Source organism: Heptranchias perlo, unplaced genomic scaffold, assembly GCF_035084215.1.
Source record: "Heptranchias perlo isolate sHepPer1 unplaced genomic scaffold, sHepPer1.hap1 HAP1_SCAFFOLD_962, whole genome shotgun sequence".
Lineage (NCBI taxonomy): Eukaryota > Metazoa > Chordata > Chondrichthyes > Hexanchiformes > Hexanchidae > Heptranchias > Heptranchias perlo.
This window is the reverse complement of record NW_027140006.1, coordinates 11725-35485: the sequence shown is the minus strand read 5'-3', so window position 1 is coordinate 35485 and position 23761 is coordinate 11725. Positions and strand designations below refer to the sequence as shown.

Sequence of the window (23761 nt, the reverse complement as noted above, 5' to 3'; positions counted from 1 at the left end):
ATGTCGGGGGAGCTCTACACTGTATCTAACCCGTGCTGTACCTGCCCCCTGGGAGCGCTCGATGCTGACACTGGGTATAAAGTGGGGGACACACTGTCAGGGTAATGTAGAGGGAGCTCTACACTGTATCTAACCCGTGCTGTACCTGCCCCCTGGGAGCGCTCGATGCCGACACTGGGTATAAAGTGGGGGACACACTGTCAGGGTAATGTAGAGGGAGCTCTACACTGTATCTAACCCGTGCTGTACCTGCCCCCTGGGAGCGCTCGATGCCGACACTGGGTATAAAGTGGGGGACACACTGTGGGGGTAATGTCGGGGGAGCTCTACACTGGGTGTATGATGGGGACGATCGGTCTGACAATCTCTGCAGATTCTGACTGACCTCCAACCCCAGTGGGTGAACCATGGATTGGGCCTGAGTTAAAATCACAGGCCTGGCAGGTTGGCCCCGCCCCCTCTCCGATGTCATCCGCGTGCTCACAGTGATGTCATCGAATGGGCCCCTCCGCTGTGATGTAATTTTGTGGGCCCCTCCCCGTGATGTCATTGATTGGCGCCTCGCGTGTGATTTCATCGAGTGGCCCCTCCTCTGTGATGTCATCGAGTCTCCCCTCCCCTGTGATGACATCGAGTGGCCCCTCCCCTTTGATGTCATTGAATGGCCCCTCCCCTGTGATGTCATCGAGTGGCCCCTCCCCTGTGATGTTATCGAGTGGCCCCTCCCCTGTGATGTCATCGAGTGGCCCCTCCCCTGTGATGTCATTATATGGGCCCCTCCCCTGTGATGTCATCGAGTGGCCCCTCCCCTGTGATGTCATTATATGGGCCCCTCCGCTGTGATGTTATCGAGTGGCCCCTCCCCTGTGATGTCATTATATGGGCCCCTCCCCTGTGATGTCATCGAGTGGCCCCTCCCCTGTGATGTCATTATATGGGCCCCTCCCCTGTGATGTCATTGAGCGGCCCCTCCCCTGTGATGTCATTATATGGGCCCCTCCCCTGTGATGTCATTGAGCGGCCCCTCCCCTGTGATGTCATTATATGGGCCCCTCCCCTGTGATGTCATCGAGTGGCCCCTCCCCTGTGATGTCATTTTATGGGCCTCTCCCCTGTGATGTCATCGAGTGGCCCCTCCCCTGTGATGTCATTATATGGGCCTCTCCCCTGTGATGTTATCGAGTGGCCCCTCCCCTGTGATGTCATTGAATGGCCTCTCCCCTGTGATGTCATCGAGTGGCCCCTCCCCTGTGATGTCATTATATGGGCCTCTCCCCTGTGATGTCATCGAGTGGCCCCTCCCCTGTGATGTCATTGAATGGCCTCTCCCCTGTGATGTCATCGAGTGGCCCCTCCCCTGTGATGTCATTATATGGGCCTCTCCCCTGTGATGTTATCGAGTGGCCCCTCCCCTGTGATGTCATTGAATGGCCTCTCCCCTGTGATGTCATCGAGTGGCCCCTCCCTTGTGATGTCATTATATGGGCCCCTCCGCTGTGATGTTATCGAGTTGCCCCTCCCCTGTGATGTCATTATATGAGCCCCTCCCCTGTGATGTCATCGAGTGGCCCCTCCCCTGTGATGTCATTATATGGGCCCCTCCCCTGTGATGTCATCGAGTGGCCCCTCCCCTGTGATGCCATTTTATGGGCCTCTCCCCTGTGATGTTATCGAGTGGCCCCTCCCCTGTGATGTCATCGAGTGGCCCCTCCCTTGTGATGTCATTATATGGGCCCCTCCCCTGTGATGTCATTATATGGGCCCATCCCCTGTGATGTCATTGAGCGGCCCCTCCCCTGTGATGTCATTGAATGGCCTCTCCCCTGTGATGTCATCGAGTGGCCCCTCCCCTGTGATGTCATTATATGGGCCCCTCTCCTCTGATGTTATTGAGTGGCCCCTCCGCTGTGATGTCATCGAGTGGCCCCTCCCCTGTGATGTCATCGAGCGCCCCCTCCCTTGTGATGTCATCGAGCGGCCCCTCCCCTGTGATGTCATCGAGCGGCCCCTCCCCTGTGATGTCATCGAGCGGCCCCTCCCCTGTGATGTCATCGAGCGGCCCGTCCCCTGTGATGTCATCGAGCGGCCCCTCCCTTGTGATGTCATCGAGCGGCCCCTCCCCTGTGATGTCATCGAGCGGCCCCACCCTTGTGATGTCATCGAGTGGCCCCTCCCCTGTGATGTCATCGAGCGGCCCCTCCCCTGTGATGTCATCGAGCGGCCCCTCCCTTGTGATGTCATCAAGTGGCCCCTCCCCTGTGATGTCATCGAGCGGCCCCTCCCTTGTGATGTCATCGAGTGGCCCCTCCCCTGTGATGTCATAGAGCGGCCCCTCCCCTGTGATGTCATGAGCCCGATTAGCATATTGAATGAAGGACCCCGCTGGCATTTGGCTTAGCCGTCCTTCCAGATGCCCGTTGCAAAATTTAAATGGTGGGGGGGCTGCTGCGGGTGGGTCGGGGGGCCGGGGTCCATGTCCAGGGGGATGGAGGAGGGAGGGGGGCCGGGGTCTGTGTCCAGGGGGATGGAGGAGGGAGGGGGGGCCGGGGTCCGTGTCCAGGGGGCTGGAGGAGGGAGGGGGGCCGGGGTCTGTGTCCAGGGGGATGGAGGGGGGAGGGGGGGCCGGGGTCTGTGTCCAGGGGGATGGAGGAGGGAGGGGGGGCCGGGGTCCGTGTCCAGGGGGCTGGAGGAGGGAGGGGGGCCGGGGTCCGTGTCCAGGGGGATGGAGGAGGGAGGGGGGAGGGGGGGCCGTGTCCAGGGGGATGGAGGGGGGAGGGGGGAGGGGGGGCCGTGTCCAGGGGGATGGAGGGGGGAGGGGGGAGGGGGGGCCGGGGTACATGTCCAGGGGGATGGAGGGGGGAGGGGGGAGGGGGGGCCGTGTCCAGGGGGATGGAGGGGGGAGGGGGCCGGGGTCCGTGTCCAGGGGGATGGAGGGGGGAGGGGGGGGGCCGGGGTCCGTGTCCAGGGGGATGGAGGGGGGAGGGGGGGCCGGGGTCCGTGTCCAGGGGGATGGAGGGGGGGGGGGGGGGCCGGGGTCCGTGTCCAGGGGGATGGAGGAGGGAGGGGGGAGGGGGGGCCGTGTCCAGGGGGATGGAGGGGGGAGGGGGGAGGGGGGGGCCGTGTCCAGGGGGATGGAGGGGGGAGGGGGGACCGGGGTCTGTGTCCAGGGGGATTTAAAAATTCTTTTTCTTCATTCGTTCATGGGATGTGGGCGTCGCTGGGCGAGGCCGGCATTTATTGCCCATCCCTAATTGCCCCTTGAGGAGGTGGTGGTGAGCCGCCTTCTTGAACCGCTGCAGTCCGTGTGGTGAAGGTTCTCCCACAGTGCTGTTAGGAAGGGAGTTCCAGGATTTTGACCCAGTGACGATGAAGGAACGGCCGATATATTTCCAAGTCGGGATGGTGTGTGACTCGGAGGGGAACGTGCGGGTGGTGTTGTCCCCATGTACCTGCTGCCCTTGTCCTTCTAGGTGGTAGAGGTCGCGGGTTTGGGAGGTGCTGTTGAAGAAGCCTTGGCGAGTTGCTGCAGTGCATCCTGTGGATGGTCCACACTGCAGCCACGGTGCGCCGGTGGTGAAGGGAGTGAATGTTTAGGGTGGTGGATGGGGTGCCGATCAAGCGGGCTGCTTTGTCCTGGATGAACACATGAGGGAGAAAGGAGAAAGGCAAGATGGAGAAGGAGGCAAGTCGGCTCATATGGAGCATCTACCGCCACAGCCCAGGGCAGAGATCTTTTATAAAATTAGTTTCACAAATGGAAGTCGATTTGTAACGGTCATAAAAATTTAATAGGACGACAATCGTCCTGACATTTAATTTCTGCAAGAATAAGCTGACATTATGGACAGAATTCTCTTTCCCTGCACCTCATTTTCATCCACCTGTATGTATTTAAATTTGATTGTTTCTTTTTATTGATATCTTTAAGAATTGCAGAAATATCTATAGCTTGTGAAATAATAATTTCTTCCCTCCCGTCTTTCTCATAGATGTATCCAGATTGATGCATCGCAACGAGAGCCCCCTCGGAGTTAGTGACCGGGGAACCTGATGAACCATATTTAAAATCCGACTGGTAAGTAATTATATCAACGGAAAAAGCATTTTGGAAACTCTCTTCAGTGAATCGATGGATGCAAGTTAACTCTGCCCCATCTTCTCCGCACTGCATTTGATTACACTCTGGGTTATCCCTGGCATAGGCCAGGATATCATCAAATAAAGCTTTACGTCTCTCCTGCGGGATTATTTCACAACTATCTAATTTCTTATACTCTCTGCCTGGATAACCTGTAATATAAAGTTGCCCGTCATTGGGCGCCCTGAGATCTGACACAAACAGAGCTTTGGGTAGTTGGGATTTCTCGCAATTTAATTCGAATAAAACGTAATCCAGCTCCGAAGAAGAGGAGATTATCGATTTGAATTGAAAATAATTATTATTCAGGGCCTGTACCTGATTCTCAAAACTAACCCATAACTTATCAATTAGCGGGTAACTATTGATGACATGGAGACATGTCAGAAGATATTTACCGTAAAATACAAAACAGGTTCCCATTATATTAATTGTATCGATTCCATGATAATATATAAATCCGACAGATTTGCCGCAATTAAAAAGATTTTCATCTGGGTAAGCCATGGTTTTCACAGGATAAGCTGCTTTCTTCTTTATTGGTGCGAAAAATACTTTTTGAACGGGGATATAATTATGATCGGGGGCTGGTTTGGTGATTCTAAGTTGCTTGCAGTTATGAGTTTCAAAATACACTTTCAAATCTTCCATCTGTGGGGAAAAGTAGAACAAGTCGATTGAGTGAAGTTCCTAACACTGAAATCTTCACCATTCGAACTCCCGTCTGTGCAGATTCAACACAGACGGGGGGGAACGAGGTGGACTGAAGCCTCTGTCTGGGACGCAGACACTGATTCTGGTGACGGTACAGGGCACTGGGTACAGGTAACACATCTGTAACTACTGGGAGGTTCACACACACACACACACACACAAACAGACAGACAGACACACACACACACACACACACAGAGAAACAGACAGACAAACACACACACACACACACACACAGACACAGAAACACAGACAAACGCACACACACACAGACACACACAGACAAACACACACACACAAACACACACAGAAACACAGACAAACGCACACACACACAGACACACACAGACAAACACACACACAAACACACACAGAAACACAGACAAACGCACACCCACACACACACACACAGACACAGAAACACAGACAAACGCACACCCACACACACACACACAGACACAGAAACACAGACAAACGCACACACACACACAGACACAGACAAACACACACACACACAAACACACACAGAAACACAAACGCGCACACACACAGGCACAGACAGACAAACACGTACACATGTACACACGCACACACAGACACAGAAATACAGAGAAATGCACACACACACAGCAACAGACAGACAAACACACACACACACAGGAACAGACAAACGCACACACACAGACACAGAAACACAGACAAACGCACACACACAGACACAGAAACACAGACAAACGCACACACACACACAGACACAGACAGACAAACACACACACACAAACACACACAGAAACACAGACAAACGCACACACACACACACAGACACAGAAACACAGACAAACGCACACACACACAGACACAGACAGACAAACACACACACACAAACACACACAGAAACACAAACGCACACACACACAGACACAGACAGACAAACACGTACACACGTACACACGCACACACAGACACAGAAATACAGACAAATGCACACACACACACAGCAACAGACAGACAAACACACACACACAGAAACAGACAAATGCACACACACACACACAGAAACACAGACAAACGCACACACACACACACGCCCAGACTGAAACAGAAACACACACAGAGACAAACACGCACACAGAGACAAATACGCACACATACACAAAAGCACACACAGAGACAAACACACACACATACACAAATGCACACACAGAGACAAACACACACACATACACAAACGCACACACAGAGACAAACACACACACATACACAAACGCACACACAGAGACAAACACACACACAGAGACACACACACATACACAAACACACACACACAGACAAACACACACACAGAGACACACACACACACAGAGACACACACACATACACAAACACACACACACAGACAAACACACACACATACACAAACACACACACAGAGACAAACACACACACACACACACACACACACGTACACACACACACAAAAGCCCAGACAGATACAGAAACACACACAGAGACAAACACGCACACAGAGATACACACATACACACACACAGAAACACACAGACAAACGCACACACACACACACACACACACACACCCAGACAGATACAGAAACACACACAGACACAGACAGACAAACACGTACAGACACGCATACAGAAACACATATTTCGAAATCTATAAAATGAGGATTTACTTTGAACAAAGACACCCTCAGTCTGTTTATTCCCCCTCCCGTTCTACGTTCTAGGCCGGCAGAGACAGAATTGTGATGGGAGCTGAGCCGTGTCAGGCCGGTTTCACCATTTTGAGGCCGGCCTGTCTCTTTAGACCTGAAGCTGTTACAACCGAGCAACAAAGCCGCAGGAATCACTGGATAAACCAGTCCTATGATACTCTAATTAGAGTTTAATTTCTAATTTTCTTTTCCTCCCAAAGTCAACACGTAATTAGGTGGATCTCGAAATTATCTCCGCCCGAGTGTCGTAACACCAACCCAAACGGAAAAGTGACTTACCCGTTCGGTCATTTCTTTCCTCTTGAATGGGGAAACCGCAGTCATGTGACATGATCGGGTCACGTACGGGGTGCGGCGTGTGGCGTCAGACGTGCTCCGCCTGTTACCGGAACAAGTCCAAGTGTGGCTGATCATCATGAGGGAAACGCCTTCAAATTCCTGGATGACTGACGTGGATGTTTGTACCGGCCAGATGGGCCAATCCACTCCTGCACTATGAAGATTGCATAAATCACACTCCTGACTTGTGCCTTGGAGATGGTGGAAAGGCTTTTGGGAGTCAGGAGGTGAGTCACTCGCCGCAGAATACCCAGCCTCTGACTTGCTCTTGTAGCCACAGTATTTATATGGCTGGTCCAGTTGAGTTTCTGGTCAACGGTGACCCCCAGGATGTTGATGGTGGGGGATTCGGCGATGGTAATGCCGTTGAATGTCAAGGGGAGGTGGTTAGACTCTCTCTTGTTGGAGATGGTCATTGCCTGGTGCGAATGTTACTTGCCACTTATGAGCCCAAGCCTGGATGTTGTCCAGGTCTTGCTGCATGCGGGCTCGGACTGCTTCATTATCTGAGGGGTTGCGAATGGAACTGAACACTGTGCAATCATCAGCGAACATCCCCATTTCTGACCTTATGATGGAGGGAAGGTCATTGATGAAGCAGCTGAAGATGGTTGGGCCTTGGACACTGCCCCGAGGAACTCCTACAGCAATGCCCTGGGGCTGAGATGATTGGCCTCCAACAACCACTACCATCTTCCTTTGTGCTAGGTATGACTCCAGCCACTGGAGAGTTTTCCCCCTGATTCCCATTGACTTCAATTTTACTGGGGCTCCTTGGTGCCACACTCGGTCAAATGCTGCCTTGATGTCAAGGGCAGTCACTCTCACCTCACCTCTGGAATTCAGCTCTTTTGTCCATGTTTGGACCAAGGCTGTAATGAGGTCTGGAGCCGAGTGGTCCTGGCGGAACCCAAACTGAGCATCGGTGAGCAGGTTATTGGTGAGTAAGTGCCGCTTGATAGCACTGTCGACGACACCTTCCATCACTTTGCTGATGATTGAGAGTAGACTGATGGGGCGGTAATTGGCCGGATTGGATTTGTCCTGCTTTTTGTGGACAGGACGTACCTGGGCAATTTCCCACATTGTCGGGTGGATGCCAGTGTTGTAGCTGTACTGGAACAGCTTGGCTAGAGGCGCAGCTAGTTCTGGAGCACAAGTCTTCAGCACTACAGCCGGGATATTGTCGGGGCCCGTCGCCTTTGCTGTATCCAGTGCACTCAGCCATTTCTCTATCGCCTGGGAGCGAACCAGTTGTTGACTGGAATCTGCGATGGCGGGGATCTCGGGAGGAGGCCGAGATGAATCATCCACTCTGTACCTCTGGATTAAGACAGTTTGCGAAGAAGACAGCCTCGTCTCGAAGAAATCCTGATAAATTTTTGCGGTGACCGCACTTAAAGTACAGAGAGCACAGCTCTGGTCTCCACCGTACAAGAGAAGGATATCACAGCGACGAAAAGGATGGAGACAGGGCAACCAGAACGATTAAGGGGTTGGCGGGATTGTATCATGGGGAGACATTGTTTTACAGTCCCAATTGGAGGAAATATCATCGTTGCTTTTAGCTTTCAAACGGAACCAGATAATGTCAACCAGAATGGCCTGAGCAGTAAAACCACGGCCTGCGTTTTGAGGGAGTCAATTGGAAACAGACCAATAATGACGATGACAGTGTGTCCCCCACTTTATACCCAGTGTCGGCATCGAGCGCTCCCAGGGGGCGGGTACAGCACGGGTTAGATACAGTGTCGAGCTCCCTCTACATTACCCTGACAGTGTGTCCCCCACTTTATACCCAGTGTCGGCATCGAGCGCTCCCAGGGGGCAGGTACAGCACGGGTTAGATACAGTGTCGAGCTCCCTCTACATTACCCTGACAGTGTGTCCCCCACTTTATACCCAGTGTCAGCATCGAGCGCTCCCAGGGGGCAGGTACAGCACGGGTTAGATACAGTGTCGAGCTCCCTCTACATTACCCTGACAGTGTGTCCCCCACTTTATACCCAGTGTCGGCATCGAGCGCTCCCAGGGGGCAGGTACAGCACGGGTTAGATACAGTGTAGAGCTCCCTCTACATTACCCTGACAGTGTGTCCCCCACTTTATACCCAGTGTCAGCATCGAGCGCTCCCAGGGGGCAGGTACAGCACGGGTTAGATACAGTGTAGAGCTCCCTCTACATTACCCCGACAGTGTGTCCCCCCACTTTATACCCAGTGTCAGCATCGAGCGCTCCCAGGGGGCAGGTACAGCACGGGTTAGATACAGTGCAGAGCTCCCTCTACATTACCCTGACAGTGTGTCCCCCACTTTATACCCAGTGTCAGCATCGAGCGCTCCCAGGGGGCAGGTACAGCACGGGTTAGATACAGTGTAGATACATGCCCACATCCCATGAACGAATAAAAAAAAAAGCTTCCCCTTAAATCCATCTGCCTATCCACCTCGACTGCTCCTCGTGGGAGCGAGCTCCACACTCTCACCGCTCTCCGGGTAAAGGAGTTTCTCCTGAATTCCCGATTGGGTTTATATCTCATACACTGGAATTCCTTAATCCCAGAACTAAGCCTCTGGGATTAACGGCTTTGCTGGCTGGTGTGGTGAGTGCGGCCTCTGTGCCTCCAGGAGGGAGCTGGACCGTCTCCCGACCGGGGCCGAGAGCATGCCACCTGGAAAGTGGGATCTCCAGGGCTGGGTTTTGGTTACCCGAGTGAGGGTCGGAGGGGAATTATCCTGGGAGGTTACACGGCTGTAGGAAGAGGAGGGGAGTGAATGTCAACTGGAATTTTGTATGTTCGGGTGGAAATAAACCACTTTCCAAAGTCTGTGTGCTGTCGTTTCATTTTCCAGCGTCGGCAATTGCCTGAAAAAATTTTAAAACCTGGCGTTCCGAACTTTAGCCCTTCAAGTCCAGTCGGCCGGTCGGGATATTCGACTGTCAGGGGCATCACGCATCCGCGTCCCCGCCCAGTGAGCAGATTCCTTTTGGGTGGGTTGTGGGCTGCAACGAGCTTCTGTTCAACTCCAGTCGGCCGGTCGGTGCGGGCGAGATATTCGACTGTCAGGGGCATCACGCATCCGCGTCCTCGCCCAGCGCGCGCGCGCGAGCACGCACAAACTCACGGACGCAGGCCCACACACACACGCAAACACACAGACGCAAATACACAGACGCACGCCCGCACACAGACGCACACCCACACACACAGACGCCATAATCTTCCAAACATCCGTAGATACGGGGGATGGTGCCAGAGGACTGGGGAATTGCAAATGTTACACCCTTGTTCAAAAAAGGGTGCAAAGATAAACCCAGCAACTACAGGCCAGTCAGTTTAACCTCAGTGGTGGGGAAACTTTTAGAAATGATAATCCGGGACAGAATTTACAGTCACTTGGACGAGTGTGGATTGTTTAGGGAAAGCCTGCACGGATTTGTTAAAGGCAAATCGTGTTTCACTAACCTGATAGAGTTTATTGATGAGGTAACAGAGAGGGTCGATAAGGGCAATGCGGCGGATGCGGTGTATATGGACTTTCAAAAGGCGTTTGATAAAGTGCTGCACGGTAGGCTTATCATCAAGATTGAAGCCCATGGAATAAAGGGAGCAGTAGCAACATGGATACAGAATCGGCTAAGGGACAGGAAACAGAGAGTAGTGGTGAACGGTTGTTTTTCGGACTGGAGGGAGGTGTACAGTGGTGTTCCCCAGGGGTCGGTGCTGGGACCACTGCTTTTCTTGATATATATTAATGACTTGGACTTGGGTGTACAGGGCACAATTTCAAAATTTGCAGATGACACAAAACTCGGAAGGGTAGTGAACAGTGAGGAGGATAGTGATAGACTTCAAGAGGATACAGACAGGCTGGTGGAATGGGCGGACACGAGGCAGATGAGATTTAACACAGAAAAATGCGAGGTGATACATTTCAGTAGGAAGAACGAGGAGAGGCAATATAAACTAGAGGGCACGACTCTAAAAGGGGTACAGGAACAGAGAGATCTGGGGGTATACGTGCTCAAATCGTTGAAGGTGGCCGGGCAGATTGAGAAAGCGGTTAAAAAAGCAGACGGGATCCTGGGCTTTATAAATAGAGGCGTAGAGTACAAAAGCAAGGAAGTCATGTGCCAGCCCTTTCGAAATAAATCAATGCTGGATTCATTATAGAAATTTTATTCTGCGTTTCAAATATAGTGTTGTAAAAGATGGGAGCTTTGCTGGCTTAATATCGGCAAACGAAATCCTCCCATCTGATCACTGAACAGCAGCCAATATTGGATAAACGAGCCTTGGAATACAAATCAAAAACCTTCACAACTTTGCCATCGGCTTTCAAGAATACAAAAAAAAAAAAACGGATATCAAGAATTATACAAAAATAAAATATCTCGAGACTTGAAATCCCCGCAGACGAAACGGTCGAAAACTTTAAAGGGGGGATCGATCGCCTCCCTGCTCCCCCTCAACCGAGGCCCCGTCTGCCCTCTTGGATGGGACTTGGTGAGATGCCCTCGCTGATATTTGGAAGAGCAGGGGATGGGTGTGTTCTCCCCGGGTGTCCCGAGGTCTGATATTTATCCCTCGACCAACACCGCTGGTAAAAATGTTATTTTTAAAAAAAATTATCTGCCTTTTCTGGGACCGTCTGTGACCAGGAACATGCGTCAGGACGTCCCGAGACACAGGCAGACGGTGCACAGTACATTCGATAAGGGGCGAGGGCAGAGTGGGGGAGAGCTCTTCGAGATAGGGTGGCAGTGCTGCCTTGTGTGCCTTCTGCAGAGACCCTTACCCACTGGATTGGAGAACCATTATCTTGACCTGTGTGCCCTTGATGGAGACCCTTACCCACTGGATTGGGGAACCAGTATCTTGACCTGTGTGCCCTCTATGGAGACCCTTACCCACTGGATTGGAGAACCATTATCTTGACCTGTGTGCCCTCTGCAGAGACCCTTACCCACTGGATTGGAGAACCATTATCTTGACCTGTGTGCCCTCTGCAGAGACCCTTACCCACTGGATTGGAGAACCATTATCTTGACCTGTGTGCCCTCTGCAGAGACCCTTACCCACTGGATTGGAGAACCATTATTTTGACCTGTGTGCCCTCTATGGAGACCCTTACCCACTGGATTGGAGAACCATTATCTTGACCTGTGTGCCCTTGATGGAGACCCTTACCCACTGGATTGGGGAACCATTATCTTGACCTGTGTGCCCTCTATGGAGACCCTTACCCAATGGATTGGGGAACCATTATCTTGACCTGTGTGCCCTCTGCAGAGACCCTTACCCACTGGATTGGAGAACCATTATCTTGACCTGTGTGCCCTCTGCGGAGACCCTTACCCACTGGATTGGAGAACCATTATCTTGACCTGTGTGCCCTCTATGGAGACCCTTACCCACTGGATTGGAGAACCATTATCGTGACCTGTGTGCCCTCTATGGAGACCCTTACCCTCTGGATTGGAGAACCATTATCTTGACCTGTGTGCCCTCTATGGAGACCCTTACCCTCTGGATTGTGAACCCATTATCTTGACTTGTGTGCCTTCTGCAGAGACCCTTACCCACTGGATTGTGAACCCATTATCTTGACCTGTGTGCCCTCTGCAGAGAACCTTACCCTCTGGATTGTGAACCCATTATCTTGACCTGTGTGCCCTCCATGGAGACCCTTACCCTCTGGATTGGAGAACCATTATCTTGACCTGTGTGCCCCCTGCGGAGACCGTTACCCACTGGATTGGGAAACCATTATCTTGACCTGTGTGCCCTCTATGGAGACCGTTACCCACTGGATTGGGAAACCAGTATCTTGAACTGTGTGCCCTCTACGGAGACCCTTACCCACTGGATTGTGAAACCATTATCTTGACCTGTGTGCCCTTGATGGAGACCCTTACCCTTTGGATTGTGAAACCAGTATCTTGACCTGTGTGCCCTCTATGGAGACCCTTACCCACTGGATTGTGAAACCATTATCTTGACCTGTGTGCCCTCTGCAGAGACCCTTACCCTCTGGATTGGGAAACCAGTATCTTGACCCGTGTGCCCTCTATGGAGACCCTTACCCACTGGATTGGGAAACCAGCATTTTGACCTGTGTGCCCTCTATGGAGACCCTTACCCACTGGATTGGGGAACCATTATCTTGACCCGTGTGCCCTCTATGGAGACCCTTACCCACTGGATTGGGAAACCAGTATCTTGAACTGTGTGCCCTCTACGGAGACCCTTACCCACTGGATTGGGAAACCAGCATTTTGACCTGTGTGCCCTCTATGGAGACCCTTACCCACTGGATTGGAGAACCATTATCTTGACCTGTGTGCCCTCTACGGAGACCCTTACCCTCTGGATTGGGAAACCATTATCTTGACTTGTGTGCCCTCCAGAGAGACCCTTACGCACTGGATTGGGAAACCAGTATCTTGACCTGTGTGTCCTTGATGGAGACCCTTACCCACTGGATTGTGAAACCATTATCTTGACCCGTGTGCCCTCTATGGAGACCCTTACCCACTGGATTGGGGAACCATTATCTTGACCTGTGTGCCCTCTACGGAGACCCTTACCCAATGGATTGGGAAACCAGCATTTTGACCTGTGTGCCCTCCATGGAGACCGTTACCCACTGGATTGGGGAACCATTATCTTGACCTGTGTGCCCTCTATGGAGACCCTTACCCAATGGATTGGGGAACCAATATCTTGACCTGTGTGCCCCCTGCGGAGACCCTTACCCACTGGATTGGGAAACCATTATCTTGACCTGTGTGCCCTCTATGGAGACCCTTACCCTTTGGATTGGAGAACCATTATCTTGACCTGTGTGCCCTCTATGGAGACCCTTACCCACTGGATTGTGAAACCATTATCTTGACATGTGTGCCCTCTATGGAGACCCTTACCCACTGGATTGGAGAACCATTATCTTGACCTGCGTGCCCTCTATGGAGACCCTTACCCTTTGGATTGGAGAACCATTATCTTGACCTGTGTGCCCTCTACGGAGACCCTTACCCACTGGATTGGGGAACCATTATCTTGACCTGTGTGCCCTCTACGGAGACCCTTACCCACTGGATTGGAGAACCATTATCTTGACCTGTGTGCCCTCTATGGAGACCCTTACCCACTGGATTGGAGAACCATTATCTTGACCTGTGTGCCCTCGATGGAGACCCTTACCCACTGGATTGTGAAACCATTATCTTGACCTGTGTGGCCTCTATGGAGACCCTTACCCACTGGATTGGAGAACCATTATCTTGACCTGTGTGGCCTCTATGGAGACCCTTACCCACTGGATTGGAGAACCATTATCTTGAACTGTGTGCCCTCTATGGAGACCCTTACCCACTGGATTGGAGAACCATTATCTTGACCTGTGTGCCCTCGATGGAGACCCTTACCCACTGGATTGGAGAACCATTATCTTGACCTGTGTGCCCTCGATGGAGACCCTTACCCACTGGATTGGAGAACCATTATCTTGACCTGTGTGCCCTCGATGGAGACCCTTACCCACTGGATTGGAGAACCATTATCTTGACCTGTGTGCCCTCTATGGAGACCCTTACCCACTGGATTGGGAAACCAGTATCTTGACCTGTGTGCCCTTGATGGAGACCCTTACCCACTGGATTGGAGAACCATTATCTTGACCTGTGTGCCCTCTATGGAGACCCTTACCCACTGGATTGGAGAACCATTATCTTGACCTGTGTGCCCTCTATGGAGACCCTTACCCACTGGATTGGGAAACCAGTATCTTGACCTGTGTGCCCTCTATGGAGACCCTTACCCACTGGATTGGAGAACCAGTATCTTGACCTGTGTGCCCTTGATGGAGACCCTTACCCACTGGATTGGAGAACCATTATCTTGACCTGTGTGCCCTCTACGGAGACCCTTACCCACTGGATTGTGAACCCATTATCTTGACCTGTGTGCCCTCTACGGAGACCCTTACCCACTGGATTGTGAACCCATTATCTTGACCTGTGTGCCCTCTATGGAGACCCTTACCCACTGGATTGTGAAACCAGTATCTTGACCTGTGTGCCCTCTACGGAGACCCTTACCCACTGGATTGTGAACCCATTATCTTGACCTGTGTGCCCTCGATGGAGACCCTTACCCACTGGATTGGAGAACCATTATCTTGACCTGTGTGCCCTCGATGGAGACCCTTACCCACTGGATTGGAGAACCATTATCTTGACCTGTGTGCCCTCTATGGAGACCCTTACCCACTGGATTGGAGAACCATTTTCTTGACCTGTGTGCCCTCTACAGAGAAGGCTTTTTCCTGTCTGCTGCTTAATAACCCCCCACCCCGAATTGAAAATATAAGTTTGCTTAAAAATCATTAATGCTCTCCACCGACCTCTCGTTGACCGTGGTCTCCTCAACGAAGGCTCCCAGGACGGGAACAGAGACCTGGGCAACAGGGAGGTTTTCGAGTTGACTTTAAAAAACGAACTGACCTGCCCAATCTCCCCCCAACCCCCAACCCGCCCCTCCACCCCCGCCCCCGCCTCAGAGATGGTCTTCGCTCGCTGGTCGGCCCTCCTTCTCTTCCAGGCCCGGCAGCTCGACTTGGGGAGGCTGTGCCGTGTCTCTCTTCCTCCTTTCCCGACGGCAATGCAGGTAGACGTTGATGGGGTGAGAGTAGGCCGAGATAACCAGGACAATCAAACCGATGTTTATCTGCGTCAGGGAAGAGAGAAAAAACGGAGGTGGAGTTCAGCCGAGACAAACTCAGACCCTTCGGGGACCTGGGGGCAGATCCTGCCCCAGACAGAGGCGGGTGGAGGGTCCCACTCTCAATCTCTCTCCTTGACTCTCTCACTCCGTCTCCCTGACTCTCTCACTCTCCGTCTCCCTGACTCTCTCTCTCCGTCTCCCCGACTCTCTCACTCTCCGTCTCCCTCACTCTCTCTCTCTCCGTCTCCCTGACTCTCTCACTCCGTCTCCCTGACTCTCTCACTCCGTCTCCCTGACTCCCTCTCTCCGTCTCCCTGACTCTCTCACTCTCCGTCTCCCTGACTCTCTCACTCTCCGTCTCCCTGACTCTCTCACTCCGTCTCCCTGACTCTCTCACTCCGTCTCCCTGACTCTCTCACTCTCCGTCTCCCTGACTCTCTCACTCTCCGTCTCCCTGACTCTCTCACTCTCCGTCTCCCTGACTCTCTCTCTCCGTCTCCCTGACTCTCCCACTCTCCGTCTCCCTGACTCTCTCTCTCCGTCTCCCCGACTCTCTCACTCTCCGTCTCCCTGACTCTCTCACTCTCCGTCTCCCTGACTCTCTCTCTCCGTCTCCCTGACTCTCTCACTCCGTCTCCCTGACTCTCTCACTCTCCGTCTCCCTGACTCTCTCTCTCTCCGTCTCCCTGACTCTCTCTCTCTCCGTCTCCCTGACTCTCTCACTCTCCGTCTCCCTGACTCTCTCTCTCCGTCTCCCCGACTCTCTCACTCTCCGTCTCCCTGACTCTCTCACTCTCCGTCTCCCTGACTCTCTCTCTCCGTCTCCCTGACTCTCCCACTCCGTCTCCCTGACTCCCTCTCTCCGTCTCCCTGACTCTCTCACTCTCCGTCTCCCTGACTCTCTCACTCTCCGTCTCCCTGACTCTCCCACTCCGTCTCCCTGACTCCCTCTCTCCGTCTCCCTGACTCTCTCACTCTCCGTCTCCCTGACTCTCTCACTCTCCGTCTCCCTGACTCTCTCACTCCGTCTCCCTGACTCTCTCACTCCGTCTCCCTGACTCTCTCACTCTCCGTCTCCCTGACTCTCTCACTCCGTCTCCCTGACTCTCTCACTCTCCGTCTCCCTGACTCTCTCACTCTCCGTCTCCCTGACTCTCTCTCTCTCCGTCTCCCTGACTCTCTCACTCTCCGTCTCCCTGACTCTCTCACTCTCCGTCTCCCTGACTCTCTCACTCTCCGTCTCCCTGACTCTCTCACTCTCCGTCTCCCTGACTCTCTCACTCTCCGTCTCCCTGACTCTCTCACTCTCCGTCTCCCTGACTCTCTCTCTCTCCGTCTCCCTGACTCTCACTCTCCGTCTCCCTGACTCTCTCACTCTCCGTCTCCCTGACCCTCTCTCTCTCCGTCTCCCTGACTCTCTCACTCTCCGTCTCCCTGACTCTCCCACTCTCCGTCTCCCTGACTCTCCCACTCCGTCTCCCTGACCCTCTCTCTCTCCGTCTCCCTGACCCTCTCTCTCTCCGTCTCCCCGACTCTCTCACTCTCCGTCTCCCCGACTCTCTCACTCTCCGTCTCCCTGACTCTCTTACTCTCCGTCTCCCTGACCCTCTCTCTCTCCGTCTCCCTGACCCTCTCTCTCTCCGTCTCCCTGACTCTCTCACTCTCCGTCTCCCCGACTCTCTCACTCTCCGTCTCCCCGACTCTCTCACTCTCCGTCTCCCCGACTCTCTCTCTCTCCGTCTCCCTGACTCTCTCACTCTCCGTCTCCCTGACTCTCTCACTCTCCGTCTCCCTGACTCTCTCACTCTCCGTCTCCCTGACTCTCTCACTCCGTCTCCCTGACTCTCTCACTCTCCGTCTCCCTGACTCTCTCACTCTCCGTCTCCCTGACTCTCTCACTCTCCGTCTCCCTGACTCTCTCACTCTCCGTCTCCCTGACTCTCTCACTCTCCGTCTCCCTGACTCTCTCACTCTCCGTCTCCCTGACTCTCTCACTCTCCGTCTCCCTGACTCTCTCACTCTCCGTCTCCCTGACTCTCTCACTCTCCGTCTCCCTGACTCTCTCACTCTCCGTCTCCCTGACTCTCACTCTCCGTCTCCCTGACTCTCTCACTCCGTCTCCCTGACTCTCTCACTCTCCGTCTCCCTGACTCTCTCACTCCGTCTCCCTGACTCTCTCACTCTCCGTCTCCCTGACTCTCTCACTCTCCGTCTCCCTGACTCTCACTCTCCGTCTCCCTGACTCTCTCACTCCGTCTCCCTGACTCTCTCACTCTCCGTCTCCCTGACTCTCCCACTCTCCGTCTCCCTGACTCTCTCACTCTCCGTCTCCCTGACTCTCTCACTCTCCGTCTCCCTGACTCCCACTCTCCGTCTCCCTGACTCTCTCACTCTCCGTCTCCCTGACTCTCTCACTCTCCGTCTCCCTGACTCTCTCTCTCCGTCTCCCTGACTCTCTCACTCTCCGTCTCCCTGACTCTCTCACTCCGTCTCCCTGACTCTCTCACTCTCCGTCTCCCTGACTCTCCCACTCCGTCTCCCTGACTCTCTCACTCTCCGTCTCCCTGATTCTCTCACTCCGTCTCCCTGACTCTCTCTCTCCGTCTCCCTGACTCTCTCACTCCGTCTCCCTGACTCTCTCTCTCCGTCTCCCTGACTCTCTCTCTCTCCGTCTCCCTGACTCTCTCACTCCGTCTCCCTGACTCTCTCTCTCCGTCTCCCTGACTCTCTCTCTCTCCGTCTCCCTGACTCTCTCACTCCGTCTCCCTGACTCTCTCTCTCCGTCTCCCTGACTCTCTCTCTCTCCGTCTCCCTGACTCTCCCACTCCGTCTCCCTGACTCTCTCACTCTCCGTCTCCCTGACTCTCCCACTCCGTCTCCCTGACTCTCACTCTCCGTCTCCCCGACTCTCTCTCTCCGTCTCCCTGACTCTCCCACTCCGTCTCCCTGACTCTCTCACTCTCCGTCTCCCTGACTCTCTCACTCTCCGTCTCCCTGACTCTCCCACTCCGTCTCCCTGACTCTCTCACTCTCCGTCTCCCCGACTCTCTCTCTCTCCGTCTCCCTGACTCTCTCTCTCCGTCTCCCTGACTCTCTCACTCCGTCTCCCTGACTCTCCCACTCTCCGTCTCCCTGACTCTCTCACTCTCCGTCTCCCTGACTCTCTCACTCTCCGTCTCCCTGACTCTCACTCTCCGTCTCCCTGACTCTCTCACTCTCCGTCTCCCTGACTCTCTCACTCCGTCTCCCTGACTCTCCCACTCTCCGTCTCCCTGACTCTCTCACTCTCCGTCTCCCTGACTCTCTCACTCTCCGTCTCCCTGACTCTCTCACTCTCCGTCTCCCTGACTCTCACTCTCCGTCTCCCTGACTCTCTCTCACTCTCCGTCTCCCTGACTCTCTCACTCTCCGTCTCCCTGACTCTCTCACTCCGTCTCCCTGACTCTCTCACTCCGTCTCCCTGACTCTCTCACTCTCCGTCTCCCTGACTCTCTCTCTCCGTCTCCCCGACTCTCACTCTCCGTCTCCCTGACTCTCTCACTCTCCGTCTCCCTGACTCTCTCACTCTCCGTCTCCCTGACTCTCTCACTCTCCGTCTCCCTGACTCTCTCTCTCCGTCTCCCTGACTCTCTCACTCTCCGTCTCCCTGACTCTCTCACTCTCCGTCTCCCTGACTCTCTCACTCTCCGTCTCCCTGACTCTCCCACTCCGTCTCCCTGACTCTCTCACTCTCCGTCTCCCTGACTCTCCCACTCTCCGTCTCCCTGACTCTCTCACTCTCCGTCTCCCTGACCCTCTCTCTCTCCGTCTCCCTGACTCTCTCACTCTCCGTCTCCCTGACTCTCTCACTCCGTCTCCCTGACTCTCTCTCTCTCCGTCTCCCTGACTCTCTCACTCTCCGTCTCCCTGACTCTCCCACTCCGTCTCCCTGACTCTCTCACTCTCCGTCTCCCTGACTCTCTCACTCTCCGTCTCCCTGACTCTCCCACTCCGTCTCCCTGACTCTCTCACTCTCCGTCTCCCTGACTCTCTCACTCTCCGTCTCCCTGACCCTCTCTCTCTCCGTCTCCCTGACTCTCCCACTCCGTCTCCCTGACTCTCCCACTCCGTCTCCCTGACTCTCTCTCACTCCGTCTCCCTGACTCTCTCACTCTCCGTCTCCCTGACTCTCTCACTCTCCGTCTCCCTGACTCTCTCACTCTCCGTCTCCCTGACTCTCTCACTCTCCGTCTCCCTGACTCTCTCACTCTCCGTCTCCCTGACTCTCCCACTCTCCGTCTCCCTGACTCTCTCACTCTCCGTCTCCCTGACTCTCTCACTCCGTCTCCCTGACTCTCTCTCTCCGTCTCCCTGACTCTCTCACTCCGTCTCCCTGACTCTCCCACTCCGTCTCCCTGACTCTCTCTCTCCGTCTCCCTGACTCTCTCACTCCGTCTCCCTGACTCTCCCACTCTCCGTCTCCCTGACTCTCTCACTCTCCGTCTCCCTGACCCTCTCTCACTCCGTCTCCCTGACTCTCTCACTCCGTCTCCCTGACTCTCCCACTCCGTCTCCCTGACTCTCTCACTCTCCGTCTCCCTGACTCTCTCACTCCGTCTCCCTGACTCTCTCACTCTCCGTCTCCCTGACTCTCTCACTCTCCGTCTCCCTGACTCTCTCACTCTCCGTCTCCCTGACTCTCTCACTCTCCGTCTCCCTGACTCTCTCACTCTCCGTCTCCCTGACTCTCTCACTCTCCGTCTCCCTGACTCTCTCTCTCTCCGTCTCCCTGACTCTCTCACTCTCCGTCTCCCTGACTCTCTCACTCTCCGTCTCCCTGACTCTCTCTCTCTCCGTCTCTCTGACTCTCACTCTCCGTCTCCCTGACTCTCTCACTCTCCGTCTCCCCGACTCTCTCTCTCTCCGTCTCCCTGACTCTCTCACTCTCCGTCTCCCTGACTCTCTCACTCTCCGTCTCCCTGACTCTCTCTCTCCGTCTCCCTGACTCTCTCACTCTCCGTCTCCCTGACTCTCTCACTCTCCGTCTCCCTGACTCTCTCACTCTCCGTCTCCCTGACTCTCTCACTCCGTCTCCCTGACTCTCTCACTCTCCGTCTCCCTGACTCTCTCACTCTCCGTCTCCCTGACTCTCTCTCTCTCCGTCTCCCTGACTCTCTCACTCTCCGTCTCCCTGACTCTCTCACTCTCCGTCTCCCTGACTCTCTCTCACTCTCCGTCTCCCTGACTCTCTCACTCTCCGTCTCCCTGACTCTCTCACTCCGTCTCCCTGACTCTCTCACTCTCCGTCTCCCTGACTCTCTCACTCTCCGTCTCCCTGACTCTCACTCTCCGTCTCCCTGACTCTCTCACTCTCCGTCTCCCTGACTCTCCCACTCTCCGTCTCCCTGACTCTCTCTCTCTCCGTCTCCCTGACTCTCTCTCACTCCGTCTCCCTGACTCTCTCTCTCTCCGTCTCCCTGACTCTCTCACTCCGTCTCCCTGACTCTCTCACTCTCCGTCTCCCTGACTCTCTCACTCTCCGTCTCCCTGACTCTCCCACTCTCCGTCTCCCTGACTCTGTCACTCTCCGTCTCCCTGACTCTCTCACTCTCCGTCTCCCTGACTCTCTCACTCTCCGTCTCCCTGACTCTCCCACTCCGTCTCCCTGACTCTCTCACTCTCCGTCTCCCTGACTCTCTCACTCTCCGTCTCCCTGACTCTCTCACTCTCCGTCTCCCTGACTCTCTCTCTCTCCGTCTCCCTGACTCTCTCACTCTCCGTCTCCCTGACTCTCCCACTCCGTCTCCCTGACTCTCTCACTCTCCGTCTCCCTGACTCTCCCACTCTCCGTCTCCCTGACTCTCTCTCTCCGTCTCCCTGACTCTCTCACTCTCCGTCTCCCTGACTCTCTCACTCTCCGTCTCCCTGACTCTCTCACTCCGTCTCCCTGACTCTCTCACTCTCCGTCTCCCTGACTCTCTCACTCTCCGTCTCCCTGACTCTCTCACTCCGTCTCCCTGACTCTCTCACTCTCCGTCTCCCTGACTCTCTCACTCTCCGTCTCCCTGACTCTCTCACTCTCCGTCTCCCTGACTCTCTCACTCTCCGTCTCCCTGACTCTCCCACTCCGTCTCCCTGACTCTCTCTCTCCGTCTCCCTGACTCTCTCACTCTCCGTCTCCCTGACTCTCTCACTCTCCGTCTCCCTGACTCTCTCACTCTCCGTCTCCCTGACTCTCTCACTCCGTCTCCCTGACTCTCTCACTCCGTCTCCCTGACTCTCTCACTCTCCGTCTCCCTGACTCTCTCACTCTCCATCTCCCTGACTCTCTCTCTCTCCGTCTCCCTGACTCTCTCACTCTCCGTCTCCCTGACTCTCTCTCTCTCCGTCTCCCTGACTCTCTCACTCTCCATCTCCCTGACTCTCCCACTCCGTCTCCCTGACTCTCTCACTCTCCGTCTCCCTGACCCTCTCCCACTCCGTCTCCCTGACTCTCCCACTCTCCGTCTCCCTGACTCTCTCACTCTCCGTCTCCCTGACTCTCTCACTCTCCGTCTCCCTGACTCTCTCACTCTCCGTCTCCCTGACTCTCCCACTCCGTCTCCCTGACTCTCTCACTCTCCGTCTCCCCGACTCTCTCACTCTCCGTCTCCCTGACTCTCTCACTCCGTCTCCCTGACTCTCTCACTCTCCGTCTCCCTGACTCTCTCTCTCTCCGTCTCCCTGACTCTCTCACTCTCCGTCTCCCTGACTCTCTCTCTCCGTCTCCCTGACTCTCTCACTCTCCGTCTCCCTGACTCTCTCACTCTCCGTCTCCCTGACTCTCTCACTCTCCGTCTCCCTGACTCTCTCACTCTCCGTCTCCCTGACTCTCTCACTCTCCGTCTCCCTGACTCTCCCACTCCGTCTCCCTGACTCTCTCACTCTCCGTCTCCCTGACTCTCTCACTCTCCGTCTCCCTGACTCTCCCACTCCGTCTCCCTGACTCTCTCACTCTCCGTCTCCCTGACTCTCTCACTCTCCGTCTCCCTGACTCTCCCACTCTCCGTCTCCCTGACTCTCTCACTCTCCGTCTCCCTGACTCTCTCACTCCGTCTCCCTGACTCTCTCACTCTCCGTCTCCCTGACTCTCTCACTCTCCGTCTCCCTGACTCTCTCACTCTCCGTCTCCCTGACTCTCTCACTCTCCGTCTCCCTGACTCTCTCACTCTCCATCTCCCTGACTCTCCCACTCCGTCTCCCTGACTCTCTCTCTCTCCGTCTCCCTGACTCTCTCACTCTCCGTCTCCCTGACTCTCTCACTCTCCGTCTCCCTGACTCTCCCACTCTCCGTCTCCCTGACTCTCTCACTCTCCGTCTCCCTGACTCTCTCACTCCGTCTCCCTGACTCTCTCACTCTCCGTCTCCCTGACTCTCTCACTCCGTCTCCCTGACTCTCTCACTCTCCGTCTCCCTGACTCTCTCACTCTCCGTCTCCCTGACTCTCTCACTCTCCGTCTCCCTGACTCTCTCACTCTCCATCTCCCTGACTCTCCCACTCCGTCTCCCTGACTCTCTCACTCTCCGTCTCCCTGACTCTCTCACTCTCCATCTCCCTGACTCTCCCACTCCGTCTCCCTGACTCTCTCTCACTCCGTCTCCCTGACTCTCTCACTCTCCGTCTCCCTGACCCTCTCCCACTCCGTCTCCCTGACTCTCCCACTCTCCGTCTCCCTGACTCTCTCACTCTCCGTCTCCCTGACTCTCTCACTCTCCGTCTCCCTGACTCTCTCACTCTCCGTCTCCCCGACTCTCTCACTCTCCGTCTCCCTGACTCTCTCACTCTCCGTCTCCCTGACTCTCTCACTCTCCGTCTCCCTGACTCTCTCACTCTCCGTCTCCCTGACTCTCTCACTCTCCGTCTCCCTGACTCTCTCACTCTCCGTCTCCCTGACTCTCTCACTCTCCGTCTCCCTGACTCTCTCTCTCCGTCTCCCTGACTCTCTCACTCTCCGTCTCCCTGACTCTCACTCTCCGTCTCCCTGACTCTCTCACTCTCCGTCTCCCTGACTCTCTCACTCTCCGTCTCCCTGACTCTCCCACTCTCCGTCTCCCTGACTCTCTCACTCTCCGTCTCCCTGACTCTCCC

The 23761-nt window shown here is 54.6% G+C and overlaps 1 long non-coding RNA gene across 1 annotated transcript; it reads right to left on the bottom strand.

The window, feature by feature from the left end:
- Positions 1–11090: 11090 nt before the first annotated feature.
- Positions 11091–15473, bottom strand: LOC137320015 (uncharacterized). Its single transcript, XR_010962321.1, has 2 exons — positions 15059–15473; positions 11091–15002 (listed from the first exon to the last, which is right to left on the bottom strand). It is a non-coding gene; the product is annotated as an uncharacterized lncRNA (long non-coding RNA).
- Between the last annotated feature and the right edge of the window lie 8288 nt (positions 15474–23761).